Genomic DNA, 24,936 nt, shown 5'->3' on the forward strand with positions numbered 1-24,936 from the left:
ATCATTCCAAAAGGTGTCCTATCCTAAAGAACCTGAATCTAATACTTAATATGTTCTATCTACTAAGTTGTAACTATAACTGCTAGTTTTCAATCCCATCAAAGACCTGAGAAGGAATATAATGGTACCTGAGAAATGGTAGATGCATGCAAGCAACTTTCGGGAATCTTGCGAGAGTAGACCGAGACAGCTGGCAGCCTGGACAGTCACCTAATGTTTCTCAGCATTGTTGGTGCATTCAAATTGGCTACAGGCCTAAAGTATCTGACAGACCATTTTCAGAAGCAGGAATTCTGAAAGACCATCTTACCCTGTCTTGGCAGAGTACAGTGGTCGCTTTCCTTGTGCCCCGCTTGTCCAGAAAGGATAGCATTGCATTTGTACTGTCAGCTGTCGAGGCAAGGGCAGTTCTTTGCCCAGTAGGCCATTTTGTGCCAAGAAGACAAACTTCCAAATGGAAATGTCTAGAAGCCCAACATTCTCTCGGGATCAAATTGGTGCAGCCAGGAGCAATTGTGTCTCACATCGACAGAATTCTAAGTTATTTAAATGCCATATTCTCTAGGTCTATGAAGTGTTTGAAGATTACCTGTCCATCTGACCTATGTATCTGTAAATCTGTATAACCTAACTAACGTAACTATAGAGATGACAAGCATAGGTGACTATAAATCTATAGGTCTTATCTACTGAAATAACCTAAGGACTAAGGCTTCACGTAAACAAGGTAGACAGTCTATAAGCAAGTGTATGGTAAAGAACGATGACTTCAAAATTGTGACAATACACAAGATGTTATAACAGAGGTAGGAGTGTATAGTGTGATATACAATATGACAATAATCTTAAATATATATCAATATACCGAATATCCTAAACAGAAGTAGAACATACATAAGTATGATAGATATAAATTTACATTTGTATCAATATACAGATATTTCAAATAAGAGTAGAAATATATGTACATTATACCAAGTATAGTTCTGTATTTGTATCAATATACAAATTATCTTAAACAGGAATATAAAAATAGTTTACATTTGTATCAACATATAAGAATCCATAACAGTGCAAATTACAGTGCAAATTATTTAAGGCTGCTATTTTACTAAATTTGTTTACTAGTATACACAATAATCTACCATAATGTCTTATACCTATCCATTCCATTTCTTCTTTTCCTTTTTTTTAAGAGTACTGAGTTTAATATTTCCTTCCACCCCCAACCCTATAACCATCATCCATAACCCTGAGAATTATGAAACCTAAGGGAGAAGGGGCGTCGTTTTCTTAGAATTGCTTCCTGCTGTTTAGGGGGTGATGTTATCTCTGTTGGGTACTGTGAGAAAGTGCAGATAGTTAAATTTCAGTTAGACTAACTGTAGGTTCTGCAGCAAGTCTTAGAGTAATGGGTAAGATTGTCTGAAATTCTGGTAAGAAGTGTAGTATGATGATGATTACCATGGCATCGTTCTGGATTGGGTAGAGTTGTTGTTGGGGCCCCATCTTCCTTCTGGAGACTTCTGAGATTGCTATTAGAAAAACTTATTTGTTATCAAAATGGAAGATTTGGATTTAAAGAGGACATAGCATGTAAGAAAGGATTCTGAGAAATCAAGAGTAAGCATGGAGAGAATTAGAATCTAGAAGACAATGGTCCCTTTTTATTGGTTTCCTTCTGTCCCACACCAGAGGGCTCTTCTGATATGGTACTGAAGAATCTCTCAAACTTTTCTTTTAGCAATGTGCTTGGGTTTAGAGAAGGAGTGAGCCAATTCCATCTCCAAAGCCAGCTTGGCTTATAATTGAATTGGAACCACAACTTTTCTATATTGATAGAGAGATAGATGTTAGACAGTGAGATTTTACCGTGTGTAGATTGGTACCAATAGATTCTTTCTTTCTGCTGTAAACATCCGGATATCCAAGGCCTTATGATTTTTGGAAGATGGGTATTTCCATTATCCTGGAAAAACAAAAACAGAACCCTACCCCAACCTTGATTGTTAAATTTTTCTTACAACTTGTAGAGATGTCACATTGGTGGATGATCTTTTACTTCACCTCATCAAGGGGTTTTTCCTGTTCAAATCAAATTTTTATTAATTTTGTTGGTATCCATAGCTTTTCTTCTCCTGCAGAAACAAAGGCAAAACCCCTTCCCCAACGTAGAACATATCCAGGTTTCCATTCTGAGGTCAGCACATCCTTGAAATAAACTGGTTGGTTTAGCTCGGGAGTTTTGTCTGTCGTCCAATGTCTCTCTGCAGCTGTTGTTCCTTTCTCATCAGCATTGAGAAAATTCAAGGTTAATAAAGCACTATGCAATCTATTTCTAGGAGTCATTGTTACCTGTTGCTGTTTATTTAGCATATCCTTTAAAGTTCGATTGGATCTTTCTATGACTGCTTGGCCTGTGGGATTGTGTGGTATACCTGTAACATGCTTTATATTGTAATAAGCAAAGAATTGTCTCATTTTATTGGAGACATATGCTGGAGCATTGTCTGTCTTAATTTGTACAGGTATCCCCAAGATGGCCATAACTTCTAATAGGTGTGTAATCACAGAATCAGCCTTTTCAGAAATCATAGGAGTTGCCCATTGAAATCCTGAATAGGTGTCAATGGTATGATGTACATACTTTAATCTTCCAAATTCTGCAAAATGAAACACATCCATCTGCCAAATTTCATTTCTTTGTATACCTTTTGGATTGCTCCCTGCAGGTAATGGAAGTTGGTTATAGATGGAACAAGTAGGACATTTTTTCACAATATCCTTAGCCTGTTGCCAAGTGATGGAGAAATCCTTCTTCAAACCTTTGCTATTTGCATGGTATTTCTTATGAAATTCTGAAGCTTCTATCACATTACCTATTAGTAACTGATCAATCTCATCATTACCTTGTGCTAGAGGTCCTGGCAGACCTGTATGGGATCTGATATGTGTTATATATATATATAGGATGTTCCCTTTTTCTGATGATTTCCTGCAATTGTATGAATAATGAAGTTAATTCTGTATTATCAGGAATAAATTCAGCAGTTTCAATATGTAAAACAACTCTCTCTGCATATTGAGAGTCAGTGACTATATTGAGGGGTTCTGTGAAGTCCATCAGTACCATAAGAATGGCATACAGTTCTGCCTTTTGTACAGAGCTGTATGGACTTTGTACCACTTTACTTAAGTCTCCTGATTTATATCCTGCTTTCCCTGATTTATTTGCATCAGTATAGAATGTGAGGACTCCAGAAATTGGCTTTTGTCGTACAATGTGAGGAAGGACCCATTCGGTTTTCTTTATAAATTCTATTCTCTTGCTTTTGGGATAGTGGTTGTTAATCTCTCCCAAAAAGTTACTGCAGGCTCTCTGCAAGTATTCATTATCTTTCCATAGTGATGAAATTTCTTCATTAGTTAAAGGTACTACAATTTCTGCTGGGTCCATTCCTGTCAACTGGCGAAGTCTTAGTTTACCTTTTTGAATCAAATCAGAGATCTTTTCTATATAAGTCTTTAATTTCTTATTTGGTTTACGTGGTAGGAATATCCATTCCAATATAATATCTTCCCTCTGCATCAAAATACCTGTTGGGGAATGTCTGGAGGGGAATATGACAAGAATGCATTTAAGTTCTGGATCCACACGATCCACATGTGCTTCTCGAATTGTCTTTTCTACTAGAGCCAATTCCTTCTCAGCTTCGGCTGATAATTCTCTTGGACTATTTAATTCTTTGTCCCCTTCTAGAGTATTAGCCAAATTTTGTAGTCCATCTTTGGGTATTCCCATGATACCCAGTAAGTTGGAAATGCTTCCTAATAACTTTTGAAAATCATTAAGAGTCTTCAATCGATCTCTCCTTAGCTGTACCTTTAGGGGTCTAATTTTTTGTAGCTCTATCTTATATCCTAAGTAGTTAATAGAATCTCCTCTTTGTATTTTTTCAGGAGCAATTTGTAGTCCCCAGTGAGGCAAAACTTTTTTTACTTCTTCAAACATGCTTTCTAATGTATCTAACTTTGGATCAGCTAATAGGATATCATCCATATAGTGATAAATTATGGATTGTGGAAACTTTACACGAATTATCTCCAATGGTTTCTGCACAAAGTATTGGCAAAAAGTAGGGCTGTTTAACATTCCCTGTGGGAGGACCTTCCATTGATATCTCTTGACTGGCTGAGAATTGTTATAATTAAGTACTGTGAAGGCAAATTTTTCTCTATCATTTTCTTGTAAGGGTATGGTAAAGAAACAGTCTTTTAAGTCAATAACTATTATAGGCCATTCTTTAGGTAGCACAGAGGGCAAGGGCATCCCAGTCTGTAGGGAGCCCATTGGCTGAATTACTTTATTAATAGCTCTCAGATCTGTCAGCATTCTCCAATTACCAGACTTTTTTTTAATAACAAATACAGGAGAATTCCAAGGGCTGGTAGATTCTTCAATGTGTTGAGCATTTAACTGCTCTTGAACCAGCTGTTCTAAAGCTTGTAGCTTCTCTTTTGTCAAAGGCCATTGTCCAACCCAGACAGGTTTATTAGTTAGCCATTTTAAAGGTAAGGCAGTTGGTACTTCTGAGAGTTCAACAGCAGTTGTGCTCTGTTTGTGAACAGCCTGAATGGTTGGTGCCTGATTTTTATAGCATGCGATGATATTATTCCTAGAAACATGCATTAGTCTGTATTCTTTTTCTGAAAGTGTAGGAATTTTAATCTAGGTATTCCACTGTTGTAACAGATCTCGGCCCCAAAGATTTACTGCTACATTTGCTACATATGGCTTCAGTATTCCTCTCTGTCCTTCTGGCCCTATGCATTCAACCCATCTCGAACTCTGTTTTATCTGAGATAGGGTGCCAATCCCTAAAAGTTGGACATCTACCTCTTGAAGAGGCCAATTCGGATGCCATGATTTTGGTGTAATTAAAATCACATCTGCACCTGTGTCTACCAGTCCCTCCATAACCAGGCCATTAATTCGAATTCTAAGCTTTGGTCTTTGATCATTTATGGAAGTCTGCCAAAATATTTGTTTTATAGTGTTCTTTGTAAACTGTGATCCACCCATCAGAGCTGTTTTATCATCCATTGCAGTATCGGTTTTTACATTAGGCAGTGGTTTATTCAGTTGTCCTGGAGAGGAATTTCTTCCACAGTGGCTGGGAATGTTCATACTACATTTGATTTGGGGGCCTGCAAGAGGCCCCCTGAGGCGTTTCCAGCCAGTAAAGGGTTACCTCGTATATCTATTTTTGATCTGCACTCACTGGTCCAATGTCGGCCTTTGCCACACCTTCTACATAATCCGGGAGGTGTTTGGGGTCTCCTGTTTAGGCTATTCCTAAAAGGAGTATTACTCCTAGGAGTACCCCACGTACAGTTTTTACTTATATGACCTGGTGTACCACATTTAAAACATTTGGTAACACGGGGCCTTCTTTCACCTCTGGGATTTGTCTCTCCTATCCAAGCCTCATTACTGTAGTTACGAGACTCAACACCATTAGTATACTGAATCCATTCTTCCAAAGGAGCTGATCTGATCTTTAATGGTGTAAGTATTCTTCTGCATTCTGCATTAGCATTGTCGAACGCCAAGGACTCAATTAATACTTTTCTTAATTCTTTATCTGATACAGCTCTTGTTATAGCTGTGTTCAGTCTTTGTAAAAAATCAGTGAAGGGTTCGTGCGGTCCCTGAAATATCTTTGTGTATACCTCAGTTGGTTTTCCAGGTTCTGGAATTTTTTCCCAAGCATTTAGAGCTGCTGTACGGCATAGGGATATTGTACGTTCATCATAAATGGCTTGTACATTCCTGTCAGCAAAACATCCCTCACCAAGTATTTGATCTTGGGAGATCACAAAATCTCTGAGTTTACCTTGTTGTTCTAAATTTTTTGCCTCTTCTCTCAACCAGCTTTTCCATTGTAGCTGCTGACTATATTCTAGAACAGCTGAAATTAACTGATGCCAGTCATCTGGGATGATTCTATGTGAGGTAGACCACGAATTTAACAATTGTTTTATGTATGTGGAGTGTATCCCATACGTAACTACTGCTTCCTTTATATTTTTAAAGTCCCTTGTTGAAATTGGTTGTAATGTATATGTATTATATGGCTCGGGGTGTGTGTCATCCGCTGGCTTCTCATGGATGATAACAGGATAAGCCATTGTGTGAGAGCCATTTGGAGATGTTACAACCTCTATGGTCTTGCCCTTCTGCTTATTAGGTCCCTTGTCATGTTTACTGAGAGTTTCTTCTAAGGCCTGCAAACGAGCACCTAGGGTCTGTTCTAGGGAGTGAACCTCTTCTCTGGCAAGGGACTCCAGATTTCTCATGGAATCATAGAAGTTTTTATGTTCCTCAGAAACACATAATTCCATGGACCTTATCTTATCAATTAATGATAATCTTTCTTCCTTATATAGTGTCTGGAGAGTTAGTGTTCTGTCCATTAAATATTCACATTTATTATCAATAAGATCAATTTTTGGTACAAGCCTGTTTTGTAAATCCTGATTAGCAGATTCCAGAGAAAGAATCTTTTTCTCTAAGGTCTCATTGCTATCCATTAAAGCAGATTCCAGAGATAGAATCTTTTTCTGTAAGTCTTCATTGCTATCTTTAAAAGCCTGTAAATCCTGGTTAGCAGATTCCAGAGAAAGAATCTTTTTCTGTAAGCCTTCATTGCTCTCGCTTAAAGCCTGTATCAGTCCCAATAATGACTCATCTTTGTTCTTGTTTTTAAACAAGTGTTTCAACATGCGTGGATTATTACAATGAATGCCAAAATGGTACAGGCCAGATATGCCTTAGGAAGGTCGTATATTTCCAGGAAGATGTCATTCATCATACAGGCAAAAAGGTTTTCAAATTCTTGTGAGGTAATGTTGTCAGCCATATTACAAGAATTACTCAAAATTTGTTAGTCAATTTTAAGTTGTAAAATTATCAGGTACTTTTACTTACCTTTCGTGGTTTTGGGGGGTGTAGTAGCACTTTTCAGCCAGCAGGTGGTGATGGTACAACTCCAAAGCAGGGCCTGCTGGTGATCTTGGCTGACTGCAGCTCGCTGGAGTCAAGATGGCGGAGCCGAGCCGCAGCTGAGGTGCCTGCATGCACTCAGGAAGCGGAGGAGTGCCTCTTTCGCTGGTCTCGGGGCTAAGCTAGGGGGCTGAGACCGGACTAGCTGCTCCCTTTTTCGGGAATGGAACCGTGTAGGTGTTCCCTGGTTATATGGAACTTTGCAGGCAGGATTAGGTACCAGCTAGCCGGGGAGGAGGCTGAGGGCGGGAGCCACCCAGGCTTTTGGAATTTGCCCCACGTGAGCGCCAGATATTGGTGAAATTATTTAGGCCACTCCACGTAGTTAAAAGGAGATTTATTTAATGATGTAACTTACAAATTAAGGGATAGGTACGTCGTGGGGTCTGGGGAAGGTGTATCACAGTCCAGCGGTGTTCTCTGGACCTCTGCTTTGTCCACCTCCACCATCCAGGGTCCTGGAACCAAGAGAGCGTTCGCCTATCCAGATCTCGGGTCCCCAGGCGCCTCCCTTGGCCCCGCCTTGTAGGCGTGACAGTTGCCAAAGTCTCAATGGGGGTTGGAACTTCCAGAACAAAGCTGGAATGGCTACCCACTACAACATATATACCTGAGTTAAAAAATATAAACTTTGCATTGTACACAGGCTAGCCAAAAAGATTTTTTTTGTTTTATGTTTGAGCAGGTAAAACATACATCATATTTCTTGTATTTACTTTAGGTTTATTTTCTCATTTCTGTATTCAGGATTTTAGGGGTTTTTCTTCAAACAAACCTGATTTTCCTTGACCTGGGATGAATCCATAGCCTCTTATTTTCTGTGGAAACAAGTGCAACTTTTCCACATTTAACATATCTTTTGACTTTAATTTTGAAGTCAAGATAATTTTAAAATATATAGGTTGGTTTAATTTAATAGCTTTCAAAATCAAATGTCTTTCAGAAGTTGTTTTTCACTCATTAACAGTCAAAAAATCTAAATACAGTACAGAATATAATATAGAATTTAGACTCTCAGTGTTTTCTGATCTATATATGGCTTATCATAATTTTTATTACTCTAATTTTAAGAATTTTACTTAATTTTTTTAAAATCATTTTTAATCTATGACTGTTTCTATCATTTTTCTTCTTCTCCCAAGCCTATACACATTTTTCAAACACACTGTAATCTACTTAGAGGCATTTTTGTCTGAATTTATACTTACTGTGTATTTCTAAACCTTTCTGTCTTTATGAGCAAAAACCCTCAATCTGCCACCTACTATGTGGCTGGGAAATGCCACTCTGCACCTCATCCTGTGTGAGACTGTGAGAACTTCCTATGCTGCCGATCAAGCCCACATGTCACAGCCAGAGGATGTGTCTCTGTACAGTGGCTCACATGAGAGGCATGAACTATGAAGCTGCTCTTGGCTTCATTTTTGTATGTCTAGAAACATTTTTTAAGCTCTCTCACACTTTACATGGATACATGTGCCCAATCGTGGGTGCCCTATGTAAATGGACATTTCTTTCCCACCTGCCAGTTCTCAAATTACCACTCAGAAGCTTATGATCATTCCAAAATTCTCATCCAATAGCTCAGGCTTGTTACTAACCAGCTCTTACATTTAAATTAACCCATTTTATGTATTGCCACATGTCCTGTGGCTTTACCTGCCTGTAACATCTTTTTCAGTGGCTTACTCTCTCTTGGCCCTTCTTTTTCTCCTCCATAATTTGGTTTACTTCCTAACCTTATACCACATGGCTATTGGTCAGTCAACTTTGTTATTAAATCAATTAGAGCATAATTTACACACTGTGTAGGAATATTCCATAGCACTTAGAAAAGGTGATGACTTATGAGTGGAGAATAAGAAGGACCCCAGGATGGAAGAAAGCAGTTTTCCACAGGAACTGCATAGATAATCACCTGGAAATGGGGGCACTGAGTGAGGATAGGCCACAGCACAATTTTGATATAAGGCTTTGAATGAAACTGAATGATCAGAGTTGGGATAATGCAGGTAAAGGTGAAGATCTACAGTTAGCCTACTTCCTTTCCTGGTCAGAGTGACAAGTGGGTTCTTATGGAGCGTCTTCTTGATCTGGAGGTGAGGGGAAAGCAATGAGTAAGTAGAAGGAACTTTGGAGACTAAGACCTATGTTATACACATTATATTGGGGAATTTTGGGGAGAGACTATAGCAGGTGTTCTGCACAGAGATGAGGGTGAAACTAGGAGAATGGACTTGAGGAGGAAATGGAGAGATAAAGCTCTGCATTGAGTCTACTACCTCCATGCCCAGTTTTGCCTGTGGGTTCTTGGGAAATGGTTGATTGACTTGAGGTGTGGGACCAATCAACAATTTATGGTAGGGGTATTTAGGAGGGTCTCTGAGATCCACTAGAGATGGAGGTGTCTGATGTAGGTGTTTTGATGCAGAATTAGGGATAACACTGGGGGATGGGACTCAAAGGAATGGAGAGTGAGACAAAAATCTATAGTTAGCTTACAATTCCCTGGTCAGAGTAATCTGTGGGTTCCCAAGGAGGGCCAGTTGAAGTAGGGGCTTGGGATAATCCTATGAGTTGGAAGAGTCAGGATAAGAGGAGAAGCTCTTTGGGATCCACTCTAGATGGGGGGAGTAGCCACAGATATTCTGTGGCAGAACTTGGTATGAGACTTTGGAGTTGGAACTGGAAGAAAAGAGGAAAAGGAGAAAATATGTGGTCAGCCAACCTACTTCCCTGGCATGAGTCAGAAAAATAATCTTTGATAAAATATATTAAGGATAAACAAAAACAGAAAATTTGAATCATTCCAAAATAATTTGCTCTCTTGATTTTTTCTTCCAGGGGAAGAAATTTTCCATGTAAAAAGCAAAGCCATCCATCAGATACTTTGTCTTTTGAGGAATACTTGAATTTTTCATTGTAAAATTCAATTTTTCCCAGGAAACTTCATTACCCACCTCTGCTGCATGCTTATTCATTTTCCCATAAGTCTCCTTTGCAACCTTTCAATGCACTGTTTTCAGTTATTGCCATGGTTGTTTACCTTTACATTAAATATTAACTGAGTCTGTGATAAAATATGTAATAAAAGTTTAGAGCCAAAAATTCCTTTATGAGCCCATTTGTAGGGCTTGGATTCTAAGCAAAGTCTTCCTTATTCCAAAATTTTGCATTCTTATGACTAACTCCTAGAATTGAGCCAGTTGTGGCAGTGCACAGTTATAATCCCAGTCTGGGCGGTCTGAGGTAAAAAGGTTGTGAATTTGATGCCCATCTAAGTAACAGCATGAAATCATAATTCAAAACAAAATAAAATATTGGCAGTAGCCCCAAGTAAAAATTATTGAGAACATTTTTATTAAAGTGTTTTAAATCTATGCTTTGCTCAGTTACCCATAGGAAAAAGTATCCTTTGACATAAACATGAACCTCTATCAAATTTTTTGTGCATATTGCCTTCACTCACATTGACTGCTTTCTAGAAGTATTTCTATAAGTATCTTTAAACTTCTGAGGGCAGGTTAGGTATGGTGGTGCACAATTTTAATGCTAGCACTTAAGGGGAAAAATTTCTTTGTGTTTGAGGTCAGTCTGGTCTCCACAGCAATTTGCATCAGACCAGATAGGACTCCCTCCATAGCATACTGTCTCAAGACAAAAATCCCATTGCATTTAGTAAGTAGATTGGCATACACCTGTGAATATAGCAATAGACAGTTGAAGTCAAGATGATCAAAAGTTTAAGGTCTTCATTCAATACAAAGTAAATTTGAGGACATTCTAAGTTAAATGAAACCCGTCTAATATTAACTCCTCCATAAAAAAAAATCACAGCTTCTGTATTTTAGGGGCCAGAGACCAGTCACATTGCAAGCTGACTAAATATACAAATGTTGTGTGTGACTCTTGCCCTCTTTACAAGGCCTGCTTCTTTCCTAAACCCAATTCAATATTTTCTCATTTCGTGGTACCATTTCATTCTTCATGTTTCTTTTTCCATCCTCCATTTGTAGTTACCTTCTCTGCATCTGTTTTCTCAGAATTCTCTAATTATTAACCTCATTTTTGTTTTGATTCTTCTTTTAGAATACAAGGGGAACCATAGAGAAGATCTGTGACTTCCTAGGAAAGAAACTGGAGCCAGATGAGCTAGATCTGGTCCTCAAGTACAGCTCCTTCCAAGCCATGAAAGAAAACAAAATGTCTAATTTTAGTCTTATCTCAGAAGATATAATTACTAATGGTTTGGTCCTCATGAGAAAAGGTGAAGAAACTCTTTAGTCCCCAAATATGTCAGAATATGTGGAGGGTTTTTTGTTCCAATGAGGCTGTAAGAAATTGTTGTGAATGTGTCAACATTCATTGCTCATCTCTCATAGTTTCTCAGAGACCTTGCAGTGGAATCTTTCTGTGGTGATGACATGGACTTCAGAAACTCTGAAAAGTTTCTGAAAACATCTTGGAGATGATCTTGGGTTTTTAGAGGGTTGTGTCTAATATCCTCAATGGAATATGAGAGACATGTTTTTGTGAGTCTTTGTTAGGCTCTCTGTATCATAGCCCTAAACTCTAAAGAAAATGTTTAATGGAAAGAACCAAAGGTATATATTAGATGATAATCCCAAAATACACTTCCATTCACTGCTGCAAAAGATGTCCAACAGGTCAAGGTTGCTGATACACTACAGGCTAAGAGTAGAACTTATAAGGACTAAGTGAATTATCCTCCAGTGTTAAAATATGATGGCATTTGCCAAGCTCAATTTGGATTGCTTCATGATCATAGTTACTGTTTTTTTTCTGAATTGTCTCCATTGGAATGGGAATATCCATCTTCTCTATGTCTGTGCCACCTCTCTATGCTATAAGCAAATTCTGGGTATGGTTTCCTAGCTGTGCAGTTGAGGAGTGACTGCCAGAATACACCACACCAAATTAGTGAATAATTGGTGAGGTGGGACTCAGGGTTTAAGAAGGAATGAGTTAGATGTGAGGTATTTGGGGATGACTAAAGAACTTGGGAATAAATGCAGGAAGTGGAGAGTTAGGTATTTAATTTTCCTCTTCTAATTACTTACATGCTTCATTCTTAATCTTCAGTCAACCTCCAACCTACAGTGTGAGGATCAGGTCACAAGACTCTAAGGACATTAGGAATATATAGAGAGATAAGTGAGTTAAAGTCATTAGTGTATTGCATTTAATTTAATACTCCTGGTATCCTCACAAGAGGAAATTACACTCAGATTTGGGCACACAAACATGTCAATGCAAGAAATGGTCATCTATATACTAAGAACTGAGGCCTATGGGAGGGTCCACTGCCATTGACACATAACCTTAGACTCCTTTACTCCAGAGTCTAAGGAGATAGAGTTCTCTGTACAAGAACTGAAGATCTCAAGTAAAAAAAAGAAATAGCCCATTATTGGATTTCCTGAAATGAATAATAGTTCTGCAGAGATAAAAGAGTATGTGTACATAAATGGCTTCAATGAAATGCCAAAACAAAATGGTGGCTTGTTTAATAGAGAAAGGCTACTGAAACTAACAAAAGTTTTATCTGAGACACACTGGAGGAGATGAAATAGAATTTGGAACAAAATTACATGAGGAAAAATGTAATTTCCTCTTTTCCATCTATGTTTTTCCAGAATGAGACCACATTGGGATCTTAGTTTAGTCTCTTCTAAAACATAGTATTTCCTTGTATTATATTTTTTAGGAGAAAAATATATAGTAGTTATTTCAAAAAACTGGATATGGTCCCTAAAGTCATATGGGCTTTAATTATCATAATGGTCATATAAGACACCCATTTCTTTTGTATTTGAAGATAACTTTTATTCTGAGAAATTGTTTTCCTTGTATTAAACTCACTATAAGCCATGAATCCCACAGGAAACGAGGTCAATGAAGGGGGAGACAAACTTCATTATGCCCTTCACCCTGATTCATGACTCCAGTGCAGAAGTTGCTGAGATGCATATGGTGGGAAACAATTTGAAAAGAATAAGAAGAATGAGGAAAATGTTGATCTTCTTAATTCCTACATTAGATTGATTCCTTTTTTAATCTGGAAAGTATTAGCAGGTCAAAGATTAATTCTAAAATTTATTTCATCACTTACCATTAGATACCTAATCCTTAAATCATAATGCATGAAAAATTGTGTTAAATGTTATACTAGCTTTGAACAAGAGGAATTCTCTCGACTTACTTTTGATGTCCTTTAGTTGCTTTTCTCAGGACACCAGAGAGATATATTTCCTTGCCTCTAGAGAGATAATCTGAAGAGCTACTATTTACCTGGGAGAATCACTTATCTGGCTAGATGGTTTTAATTTAGTTTAAAGCTCCAATGAAAAATTTTCCACAAACAATTTTGGTCATTATGATTCAATATTTAGATACTTCAGGAAATACAGACCAGAGAGATGTTCTGTTTGGTTGACATAACTTTTTTAAAGACATTGTCACAATCAAGACATATGAGAGGAAATGTCTTCTGACAAACTTCCAAGGTTTTGACCCTCATTAGTTCACAGTAGATATTTACTAGACAAGAGGACTTGTGTCAGTAATCATTTTCTCTGGTGTAACAAAGAAGATATTAAGAGACACAGAGGGAAGAAGACCTATGGAGAAGCCCACTATCTACAGGCCAAAAAAGCCAGGAGGGTATGGACAACAACATTTTATAAGACCTGCAGCCTCCTAAACTAGGAGAAAGTTCCTTTCCAACAAGAGTTAAGCCACTGTGCATTAGGATTAGACTGACCCTGGACACATCAGAGTATCAGGAGGTTTTTAGAAAGAAGCACTGAAGAAAAATATATGCATGAATGGTACACAAGATTTTGAGATGGTTGGACTGAGAACTTCATGTGTACACTCCACAAACATGATTCTCTCATCTGGACTGATTCACTCCATTTGGCAGACACATTGAATTTGCTGAGATTCTGGTAGCTCAGCATCCAGTCTGGCTTATGAGGATCAAGATTGCTGTGGGATTCAATAACACAACTTGTTTCAATAATGAGTATAATAATGAAGCTGAAAGTAGCAATGGGCATTGATAGATTGCATTATTAATAGATGACACTCTTACAGTCACTGCAAGTAATGGTATATTATTTGAATATTGTGTATCAATAATTATATTTCCTTTAATGTGTACCACTGGACATTTAAAGTTAACTTATGTGATACACAGAGATTGTATTTTAGTAAGGAAAAAACATGACTTCTATTGTCAGTCTTTTGGCTTCCAATCTACATGCATCACTATAATGCTGGTAAGATCTCAAGGACTAATTTTTCTTCATCAGCAAAATGGCAACAAGGCCACTATCTTCCTTACTCATTCATTAATCCTATCAATAATTCCATACTGAGAGTGTTTTGTATGTCTGATACACTTTGATAAATGAAGCCTTTGACAATTTAAGAAATACTTTACTTTTCAAACATATTACATGCATATTTCAAGCATGTTTAAAAAGAGGAAATTCATCAAAGTGTCACAGCTATGAAATAAAATACAGCAAGGATGGGACCTGTAGAATTCTACATGGAGAGGAGATAGGAAGAGATGGTCACCATCACACAAATAAGGAAACAAAAGAACAAGTGACTATGTGGAACACATCAGCACTTCATGGTTAAGGAACACATAATACAATGTGAGAAGGTGGACTATTTGAGATCTCTAAGTCCAAACCTAAAGACCTCCTAGAATGTGGTTATGAGAACCAAGGTATGGTTCAAAAAAATACTGGGAATGAAATCATCTTCACACATCACCAAAATCCATACTAACTGAGAACAGACATCCTGGGATGCTCTCAGCAGACAGTATCTGTGTCTCTTGTATCTGATGGAAATATCAAGATGACTGACATGTAACTCACCATTGTGTTTATATCCAGCTCCATGGTATCTGATATCTTCAACCTCTGCAGGCATGTGCATTCATATGCAGCTACAGACACATAATTAGAATTAATTTTAAAAGGTGTTTTAAAAGTTGCTGGTATAGTTTGCAGAACAGTTATAAGTAAACCCTAAAAGAAAGAAAGAACAATTGAAATGTGTTTGAATAATTGAGGTATGAAACTCTGCTGAGCTCAATAGTATAATGGAAGAATGTCTAATGAGAAGGAGAAATAATCTGGACATTAAAAATATAGATCCAGTGTTTATGTTGTTATATTGTGGAGTTGATATATTGGTATAAGAAATGGTAGACATTACTTACACAGAGGTACAAGTCTGTTTGCATATTTTTCAAAGCATAAGAATCGTTCTCCATAGAGTAACTGTTAGTTCCACTTTATTGACTGTGTGTTCCTACTTATGCAGAGGGTTACATCATGTGAATAAAGGAACGAGAACAGATTTATAATCATCATTAACCTATCTCTGTGTCTGCTTCACATTTTCCAGGTGTGGCTGGGGACTGGAAGAATCACTTTACAGTAACTGAAGCTGAAACCTTTGATAAAGTATTCCAGGAGAAAATGGCTGGTTTTCCTCCAGGGCTGTTTCCATGGAAATAAATTCTTAAAACTTTAAAATCTTACATGCACACTGGTGTTTACTTTTCTGTCCTTGTACAGGTGACTGAGTGGGTATGGTCATAGAATAATACATCCTATTATTGAATTGTGTAGTTTTTTTCTAAAATGTATTAGTAGTAATAATAGCAGTAGCAATAGTGGTCGTAGAAGTGGCGTAGTGTTGGTTGTTTTATGTGAGTCTGTGTGTGGGGGGGGGGGTTTGTGTGTGTGCATCATGCACATGGGTGTGCACATACATTTCTGTGTGTTGTACCTTTATAGGAGAAGAATGCATTGGATCCCAAGTAGTTGCCATTACATGTACTGTAAGCTCCTTTCTTTGTGTCCTAAGAACTAAATTCAGGTCTTCTATGAGGGTAGTACAGTGCTCTTAACCTCTGAATCATCTCTCCAGCCCTGAATCTTGTAGTCTTGAGTCATCAAATATTTGTTCCTATTATGACTGGTTTACTATACGTTGCCAGTTAAGTCCAATTTGCTTCACAGAATTCCAGCTTAAAACAACCCTTGTAATATCTGAAATATAAAACACACTACAGAAATTTGTAGATAATTTTTAGTCTGTGACATTTGGGCAAAATAAATAAATCATGTTTATAGAGACATTCAAACCTAATTTAAGTAGTCTATGGTAGATCTTTATAAATTTTCATTTCTGCTCACAATTGTGTATTTTCATTTCAGTTTTTTTCTTCTTTTTGGTAATTTTTACTGGGTGTATACAATAATGGGTTTCATTAGGAAACTTTGGTTCATGCATGCACATCATTGTCATTTTCTCAGTATTGCTCCTCTATTGCCAAGTGCCATACATTCACTCATGTTAGTACTTTCTTTTCCCACTAAGCACCTCTCTGCTTGAGTGTCCTGTAGACACACTTATATTTAAATATGGATGTTCAGAATGGAGAAATAATGCAATATTTATTTCCTTTCCTTTTTATGATTCGACAAAGTTATTTATTTTAGGTATGATGGAGAATATACCTAGTGTCGATGTAACCAACCGTCTTATTAAGTAAGAAACACAGGGCCGATTCAGAGAAGAAAGCCAAGAGGTCAGAGCTAAGAGCCTTACCCTTCCTGCTTCAGCCAAGAGAGCTCTCCGAAAAGGGGCCTACTTCCTGTCTTTTCATCTTTATATAGACTGTCTGTTCTGCCTTCTTATTGGTTGTAAACCCAAACACATGACTGCTTCATCACTGCCTTTATGTACAGCCCTCCAGGTCCTCTATGGTATTGAGATTAAGGCATGTGTCTGCAATGTTGGCTGTATCCTTGAACACACAGAGATCTACATAGCTCTGTCTACCAAGTGCTGGGATTAAAGGCGTGCGCCACCACTGCCACGCTCTTGCTATGGCTCTAATAGCTCTGACCCCTGGGCAACTTTATTTATTAACATACAATTAAAATCACATTTCAGTACAAGTAAAGTACCACCACATTTCCCCTTTTCTATTTTAATAAAAAGAAAAAAAAAGAAAAAGGTTATAACTAACAAAGGAAAAACTATATACAAAAGTACAATAACTATATAAAATATATACAAGTAATGAATATCTAAACAATGTCTAGTCCATTTGTATTTGACAAATTCAGAGAAAGTAATTTCATTATTTATCCTATTTTGGTAAGCCCAAAATGTATCTAATTCACTTTCTATCCTAATTAATCTTCAACTATAACTAACTAACCTTCAACTATAACTAACTAATCTTCAGCTCCCTCAGGGACCCAAGAAAGAAATATTAGCTACCAAAAATAAAAACAGGAAGTGCATGCAAGCAACTTCCAAAAAATTTGTGAGTTGACATAAACAGCCAACTGCCTGGACAGTCACCTGAGGTTTCTCCGCAGTGCTGGGGCATCGTCTTCAGCCTATAGGCTTAGCGTATCTGACAGACTCATTTGTGAAGTAGGATGTACACAAGGTCAACAGTTCAACCTCACATTGGGTGAGAGCAGTCCATGTACCAGAAACACCTGAATTCCACTAGTGTCATGTCATGATTCAGGATTTTAAAATCTGGAAATTGTTGATGGTTTTTTAATTCAACTGTATATTCTTCTTGGCTGTGTATATATGGCTTCATCTCAGCATCCCCTTCTTCTCCACATCCCTCTATCAAATGTCAGTCTAGTATTGAGAGGTGTGAGGTTAGTTACTCTTCAAGAATAACTGTTTCAGCTGCTGTTCCATAGCACATCAGAAGCCATCGGTGCTGTGGGATGGTCTGTATGTCAAGTGTGTTGCTGATTGGTCAGTAAATAAATCACTGATTGGCCATTGGCTAGGCAGGAAGTATAGGCGGGACTAACAGAGAGGAGAATTGAGAGAACAGGAAGCTGGGTGAGGGAGACACTGCCAGCCGCCATCAGGACAAGGAAGATGTAAGGTACCAATAAGCCATGAGCCATGTGGCAAAGTAAAGATTAATAGAAATGGGCTAAATATAAGAGTAAGAGCTAGACAATGACAGGCCTGAGCTAATGGCCAAGCAGTTTAAACAATGTAAGAGTCTGTGTGTTTATTTTATAAGTGGGCTCTGGAACTGGCGGGACTTGGTGGCGGGAGCTGGAGAGAAATTCTCCAGCAACAAATGGCGCCCAACGTGTTGGCAAGAGTTTCCACCTAACACCTGAGTAAAAAGATTCTAAAACGGAGCTAAAAACAGCTTCCTAATTGTCTCTCTCAAATGAGCGGCAGCTGCTGGTTTGAGCTACTGGCGGGTTCCTAGCGTGCGTGCTCGACCTGCCGCCGTATGGCGGGAATGAGGCCTCTGCGAATGGCACATTAAGCTATGTGGTGAATTTAGCCTTTGCTAGCACAAAACAAAACAAAACAAAACAAAAAAAAAAAAAAGAGGTTTCTGCGCTACACGCTGCTTTGATAGAAGCATAGACCCACTGTTTCTGAGAGTTGATGGCTCCCAGAGCTGGCGGAAAACGGACTACCGCCATGTTGGGAAGCTGAAGTGGGCGGAACCAGCAGCCACAGCACCAGTGCCGTTTCAGGCTTAGAAGGCTACAGTTTAAAGCAATAGGCTCAAGCTAATATAAAAAATAAGCCACATAAAGATGGCTACCACACAGAGAATCTGGATTATGTTCTCTTTGATATTCGTAACTGCAGAAAAACATTTGATTGTAAAAGCTGTTGAGTTATGCCAAAATGTATATTTTAAAGGTACCTTGACTTCAAAATTTGGATATAAGGATATGTTGCTTTGGAAAAGAGTCTCTGCTTTTGTTTCCACAGAAAGCCAGAGACTATGGATTTGTTCCAGGTTAAGATACATCAGGTTTGATCAGCCAAGACCCCCTGAAAGGTCTCCAATGACACCATGGCCCAGATGACTCAACATCCAGAATGGTTTCAAGGCAACTGGCTCAGACGATACAGCCTCATGGACTACTCCATGATCCTAAAATTTTCTTTGTGTCCCCATAAGATACAGCGCCCCCCTCCAGCAGGAAGTAGTAAGAGAAGCTACGCCCAAATTCCCAAATATACCAAGCTGGCTTTAGAGATGGAATTGGCTCACTCCCCCTCTAAACCCAGACATATTGCTCAAAAAAAAATGGTTAAGAGATTCTTGTGTCCCAAATCAGAAGAGCCCTCTGGTGTGAGACAGAGAAAAACCAATATTTTTATTTAAAGCAGGTTGATTATAAATACAATCTCTTTCTAAAGAAAAAAAGGAGATAGTTTAGATATGATAGGATGAAAGGGTAGATTAATGAACCTACTTTTAAAGAGTAACAACTTGTTTAAAATGTTTTACATCGCTATAGATTTTAGTTTATTGATACAAGTTTAAACTTAATTTTGTTATACTGTATATATATATTTCTATTCTTGTTTGAGGTATTATGTTTATGTAACTCATTTAAAATTGTAATGGATAATTAAAAAATAGATTAATAATTAGTCATCTATGATAATCATATTTGTAGCCATGTTAGTTAAGTCTTCTAGGTATACATAGTTATATTTCAGATAGATAGGTAGTCTTCAAACACTTCAAAGACCTACAGAATATGGCATTTAAAATGTTTTAAAAATTTAGACTTTCTGGACAGTGAGACATGTCTGCTCCTGACAGCACCGATTTACTTCAGAGAGGAGGATGGGCATCGAAGACACTCCATACGGAGTTTATCTTCACCTTGACAAAAATAGCCATTTGGGCAAGAAACTGTTCTTGCCTGGACTGCCTGATCAACTGGACATACAGGACCCATACAAAGGTAACCACTGAACTTTGCTTGACAAAATGGTCCTTCAGGTTCCTGCTTTGCAGAGAAAACTGCCAGACACTCTACAGGACACAGAGAAAAGTAAATAAGAGACTCTAGGCCTGTGGGCTGAAGACAGATGCCCCAACTTTACAAGAGAACTTTGAATGACTGTCCAGGCTGCCAGCTGTCTCTGTCTACCCTACAAGACTCCTAAAAGTTGCTTATATCCTTCTCCATTTCTCAGGTAGTAATATATCCTTCTGAGGTCTTTGATGTGGTTAAAGACTAGATACTTACAATTTTCCTTAGTTATAATAAAAGATAAGTTAGATATAAAACCTTAAACTTACAAATATAAGATAGATAGGATCTCTTCTTTAATATTGTAACTGTAATTCTTGCTTGATAATTGTTTTGTTATATGTAATTTTACTATGTTAAAGTTAAAACCTTCCTTTTTAAGAAAAGAAAAGGGGAAGTGCTGTGGGATGGTCTGTATGTCAAGTGTGTTGCTGATTGGTCAGTAAATAAATCACTGATTGGCCATTGGCTAGGCAGGAAGTATAGGCGGGACTAACAGAGAGGAGAATTGAGAGAACAGGAAGCTGGGTGAGGGAGACACTGCCAGCCGCCATCAGGACAAGGAAGATGTAAGGTACCAATAAGCCATGAGCCATGTGGCAAAGTAAAGATTAATAGAAATGGGCTAAATATAAGAGTAAGAGCTAGACAATGACAGGCCTGAGCTAATGGCCCAAGCAGTTTAAATAATGTAAGAGTCTGTGTGTTTATTTTATAAGTGGGCTCTGGAACTGGCGGGACTTGGTGGCGGGAGCTGGAGAGAAATTCTCCAGCAACACATCGGCCCACTGCCTGTTCAGCTGTCTTCGAAGAAAAGGGCACTGTACCTTTTCGAATTGCGAAGGCCACTTCAGGGATGGTGCCATATTGTCCTGGCCTCAGAAGATGCCTTTTGATAAAGCCATAACCACACTTGTTTTGGCAAGAATCAGTAGTCCTTTTTTTTTTTTTTTTTTTTTTTTTTTGGTTTTTCGAGACAGGGTTTCTCTGTGTAGCTTTGCGCCTTTCATGGGACTCACTTGGTAGCCCAGGCTGGCCTCGAACTCACAGAGATCCGCCTGGCTCTGCCTCCTGAGTGCTGGGATTAAAGGCATGCGCCACCACTGCCCGGCTCAGTAGTCCTTTGTTTCATGTTCTGTCTGCCCATTTTGTCAGCAGTTGATTCGAGGATACTTTGTTGTCCAGTGGCTAACTTTTGCCACAATGAAAGTTAACTCCATACGCAGTTTCTTCAATGCCCATATTTTCTCTGAAGTAGATTGGTACTGCCAGGAGCTGACATGTCTCAAAAAAGAAATATTTTCTAAGTTATTAAAACATTTTAAATGCCATATTCTGTAGATCTCTGAAGGGTTTGAAAATGACCTGTCTAAAATATATCTGCTCAATTTTTAAAACATATCTAATATGACTACAAGTTCTATTGTAATGTCTAACTACTAACTTTCATTTCTTAATATCCTAATAGTTGGTAATAATAACATTCAAGGATCAGAAAATTGCATTGTTAAATGAACGGTATAAGTACAATTAGAAATATACATATAACATTTTCTAGCAATATCAATTTCAATATATATAATTTGTATACAATATAAAACAATCCAATCCAATGTAAAGTATTTAAAACTAGTAATTGTATTTTTCTTCTTTTCTTTTCTTTTGTTTCTCTCTTTTTTTAAAAAAACAAGAACTTTAAATCTAATTTCCTTTGCTTAGCCTTTTTCCTAATCCTTGACAACAACTTGTAACCAACCCCCCTAAACAATGAAAATTATCCTAGACCCAAAACCCATTAAAAGACCAAAAAAACCACCCGCCCCACACCACCTCTTTGGAAATGTGGGCGTCGTATTCTTAAAATTGCTTCCTGCTGGGTATGGGCGAAGTTATCTTTATCCCGAAAGAAAAATTTTAGGTTAATTGTCAAATTCTAGGAAAGGTAACTATATCCTTCATTATCCAGTCTCTGTATAATGCCAAAGTTCAGGGTTTATCTCAAGTCCTTATTCAAGTAGTCTTTGAGACTGGATCATCTCAGCTAGTCATCTCAAAATTTCTCTGAGCACCTTGTAGTTCAAAGCTGATCTGTACATGATGTTTGTCAGCTTAGTGATATTATTATTGTCCACGTGGAATTGTTGTTGTTGTTGGGCCCCATCTTCCTCCTGGAGACTTCAGTTGATGTTAGGCCTGGCCGTGATTTCCTGCAGAAAACTGATAAGAGACTCGAACACAAAGACATATATATGCAGCTAATTGAAACCTTTTTTCTAGAATTAGTTAGTACTCTATATGACCATTTATATCATAACAAAGCTTAAAATGTATATATAACTATATATCTATATATTAATCTTGTAAATTTTGATATAAAATTTATACTTTAAGAAAAGTTGGGGCTGGAGAGATGGCTCAGTGGTTAAGAGCACTGACTGCTCTTCCAGAGGTCCTGAGTTCAATTCCCAGCACCCACATGGTGGCTCACAACCATCTGTAATGAGATCTGGCACCCTCTTCTGTATACATAATAAATAAATAAATCTTTGAAAAAAAAAGAAAAGTTTAAAGAATCAGAATAGAATCACAGAGTTGAGATTAGTAATAGAATAGTCCCTTAATTAATTTGGCTTTTTCCTTGTCCCATAGCAGAAGATGGCTCTTTAATTCTGGCATGATACAGGGAGTTTGCATTTTCCTTTTAAAAACATGCTTGAGTTTAAAGAAGGAGAGAGCCATTCTCCAACTTGAAAGTCAGCTTTAAATTTTAATTGAACTGAGACTATTAGAAGACCAATAGTGTTAAATCTTTAGAGAAAAGCAGAAACAAACATTTAGGAAGACATAAAATTTTTTAGATAATATATACCCATACACTGTTTCACTCTGTTTCCTGGGATAGATAATTTGTCCCTTTTCTTCAGTTGACTCATTTGTCCAGTGTTCTTCAGGTTCCTTAACCTTCATTCTCCTAAAAGACAAAAACAAAAACCTTTCCCTAAGACTAATTTTGGTTATGTTCCTTTTTGGCAAGTTATTATCTAATTAAATGAAAAGGCATGGGTTACTGGTATAAGTTAGTTTAAATTGGATGTTCAAGCTGGTTGATGAACTATCACCTCCTCTAATTAAGAGGTTTCTCTTGTTCAAAACGAACCTTTATCAATTTTGATGGTACCCACAGCTTATCTTCTCCTGTAGAAACAAAAGCAAAACCTCGTCCCCAACATAACACGTACCCTGGTTTCCATTCTGAGGTCAGCACATCCTTAAAGTATATAGGCTGATTTAATTCTGTAGTTTTTTCTATTATCCAATGTCTCTCTGCAGCTGTTGTTCCTTTCTCATTGGCATTAAGAAAATTCAAAGTTAATAGAGCATTATGCAGTCTATTTCTGGGGGTTTTTGTTACCCCTTTCTGTTTATTTAGCATATCCTTTAGAGTTCTGTTTGATCTTTCTATAACTGCTTGACATGTAGGATTATGTGGTATGCCTGTAATATGCTTTATATTGTAATAAGCAAAAAATTGTTTCATTTTAACAGAGACATATGCTGGAGCATTGTCAGTTTTGATTTGTGCAGGTATACCCATGATGGCCATAACTTCTAGCAAATGATTACAGAATCAGCTTTTTCAGAACTCAAAGCAGTTGCCCATTGAAATCCTGAATAAGTATCAATAGTATGGTGTACATATTTCAATTTTCCAAATTCTGCAAAGTGAAACACGTCCATCTGCCAGATTTCATTCCTTTGAGTACCCTTTGGGTCACATCCTGCTGGTAATGGCATTTGATTGTAGAAGGAACAAGTAGGACATTTCTTTACTATTTCTTTGGCTTGTTGCCAGGTTATGGAAAAATTCTTTTCTAAACCTTTACTATTTACATGATTTTTTTATGAAATTCTGAGGCCTCCAGCACATTTCCTGTCAATAACTTATCAATCTCATCATTGCCTTGTGCTAGAGGGCCTGGCAGACCAGTATGGGATCAAATGTGAGTTACATATAAAGGATGACTCCTTTTCCTGATTGTATCTTGTAATTGAATAAATAGTGAAGTTAATTCTGAAGCATGAGGGATAAATTCTGCAGTCTCAATATGTAATACTACTCTTTCAGCATACTGAGAGTCAGTTACTATGTTGAGAGGTTCTGAAAAATCCATTAATACCAACAGAATAGCATACAATTCTGATTTTTGAACTGAATTATAAGGACTTTGAACCACTTTACTTAAATTTTCGGATTTGTAACCTGCCTTTTCTTGTTTGTTGGCATCTGTATAAAATGTATGAACTTCAGATATGGTTTTTTCCCATACAATTTGAGGCAAGATCCAATCAGCTCTCTTTATAAGATCAATTCTATCGCTTTTGGGATATTTGCTGTTAATTTCTCCCAAAAAATTACTGCAAGCTTTTTGCCAAGGTTCACTTTCTGTCCATAATTTTTCAATGTCCTCCTTAGTTAAAGGTATGACAATTTCTGCTGGGTCTATTCCTGCCAATTGACGAAGTCTCAATTTTACTTTCCAAATCAAGTCAGAGATTTTTTCCACATAAGTTTTTAATTTTTTATTTGGTTTATTTGGTAAAAATATCCATTCCAATATAATATCTTCCCTCTGCATTAATATTCCTGTAGGAGAATGCCTAGAAGGTAAAATAACCAAAATGCAATCCAGCTTTGGATCAATACGATGATCCGATCCACGTGCCTTTCATGTACTTTCTTTTCTACCAAGGCCAATTCTTTCTCAGCTTCAGGTGATAATTCTCTTGGACTATTTAAGTCCTTGTCACCTTCTAAGGTTTTGAACAAATTATGCAGTTCATCATTTTTTACCCCAACAATAGTTTGTAGATGAGAAATATCTCCAAATAATCTTTGAAAGTCATTAAGAGTCTGTAGTCTATCTCTCCTAATTTGCACCTTTTTGGGTCTAATTT

The 24,936-nt window shown here is 37.5% G+C and overlaps 1 pseudogene; it reads left to right on the forward strand.

Annotated features, from left to right (window-relative positions):
• The window catches only part of LOC131901269 (sulfotransferase 2A1-like), a 38,062-nt pseudogene extending 22,429 nt beyond the window's left edge, over positions 1–15,633 (forward strand).
• Positions 15,634–24,936: the final 9,303 nt, after the last annotated feature.

This window comes from Peromyscus eremicus, unplaced genomic scaffold (assembly GCF_949786415.1).
Source record: "Peromyscus eremicus unplaced genomic scaffold, PerEre_H2_v1 PerEre#2#unplaced_67, whole genome shotgun sequence".
NCBI classification, from domain to species: domain Eukaryota; kingdom Metazoa; phylum Chordata; class Mammalia; order Rodentia; family Cricetidae; genus Peromyscus; species Peromyscus eremicus.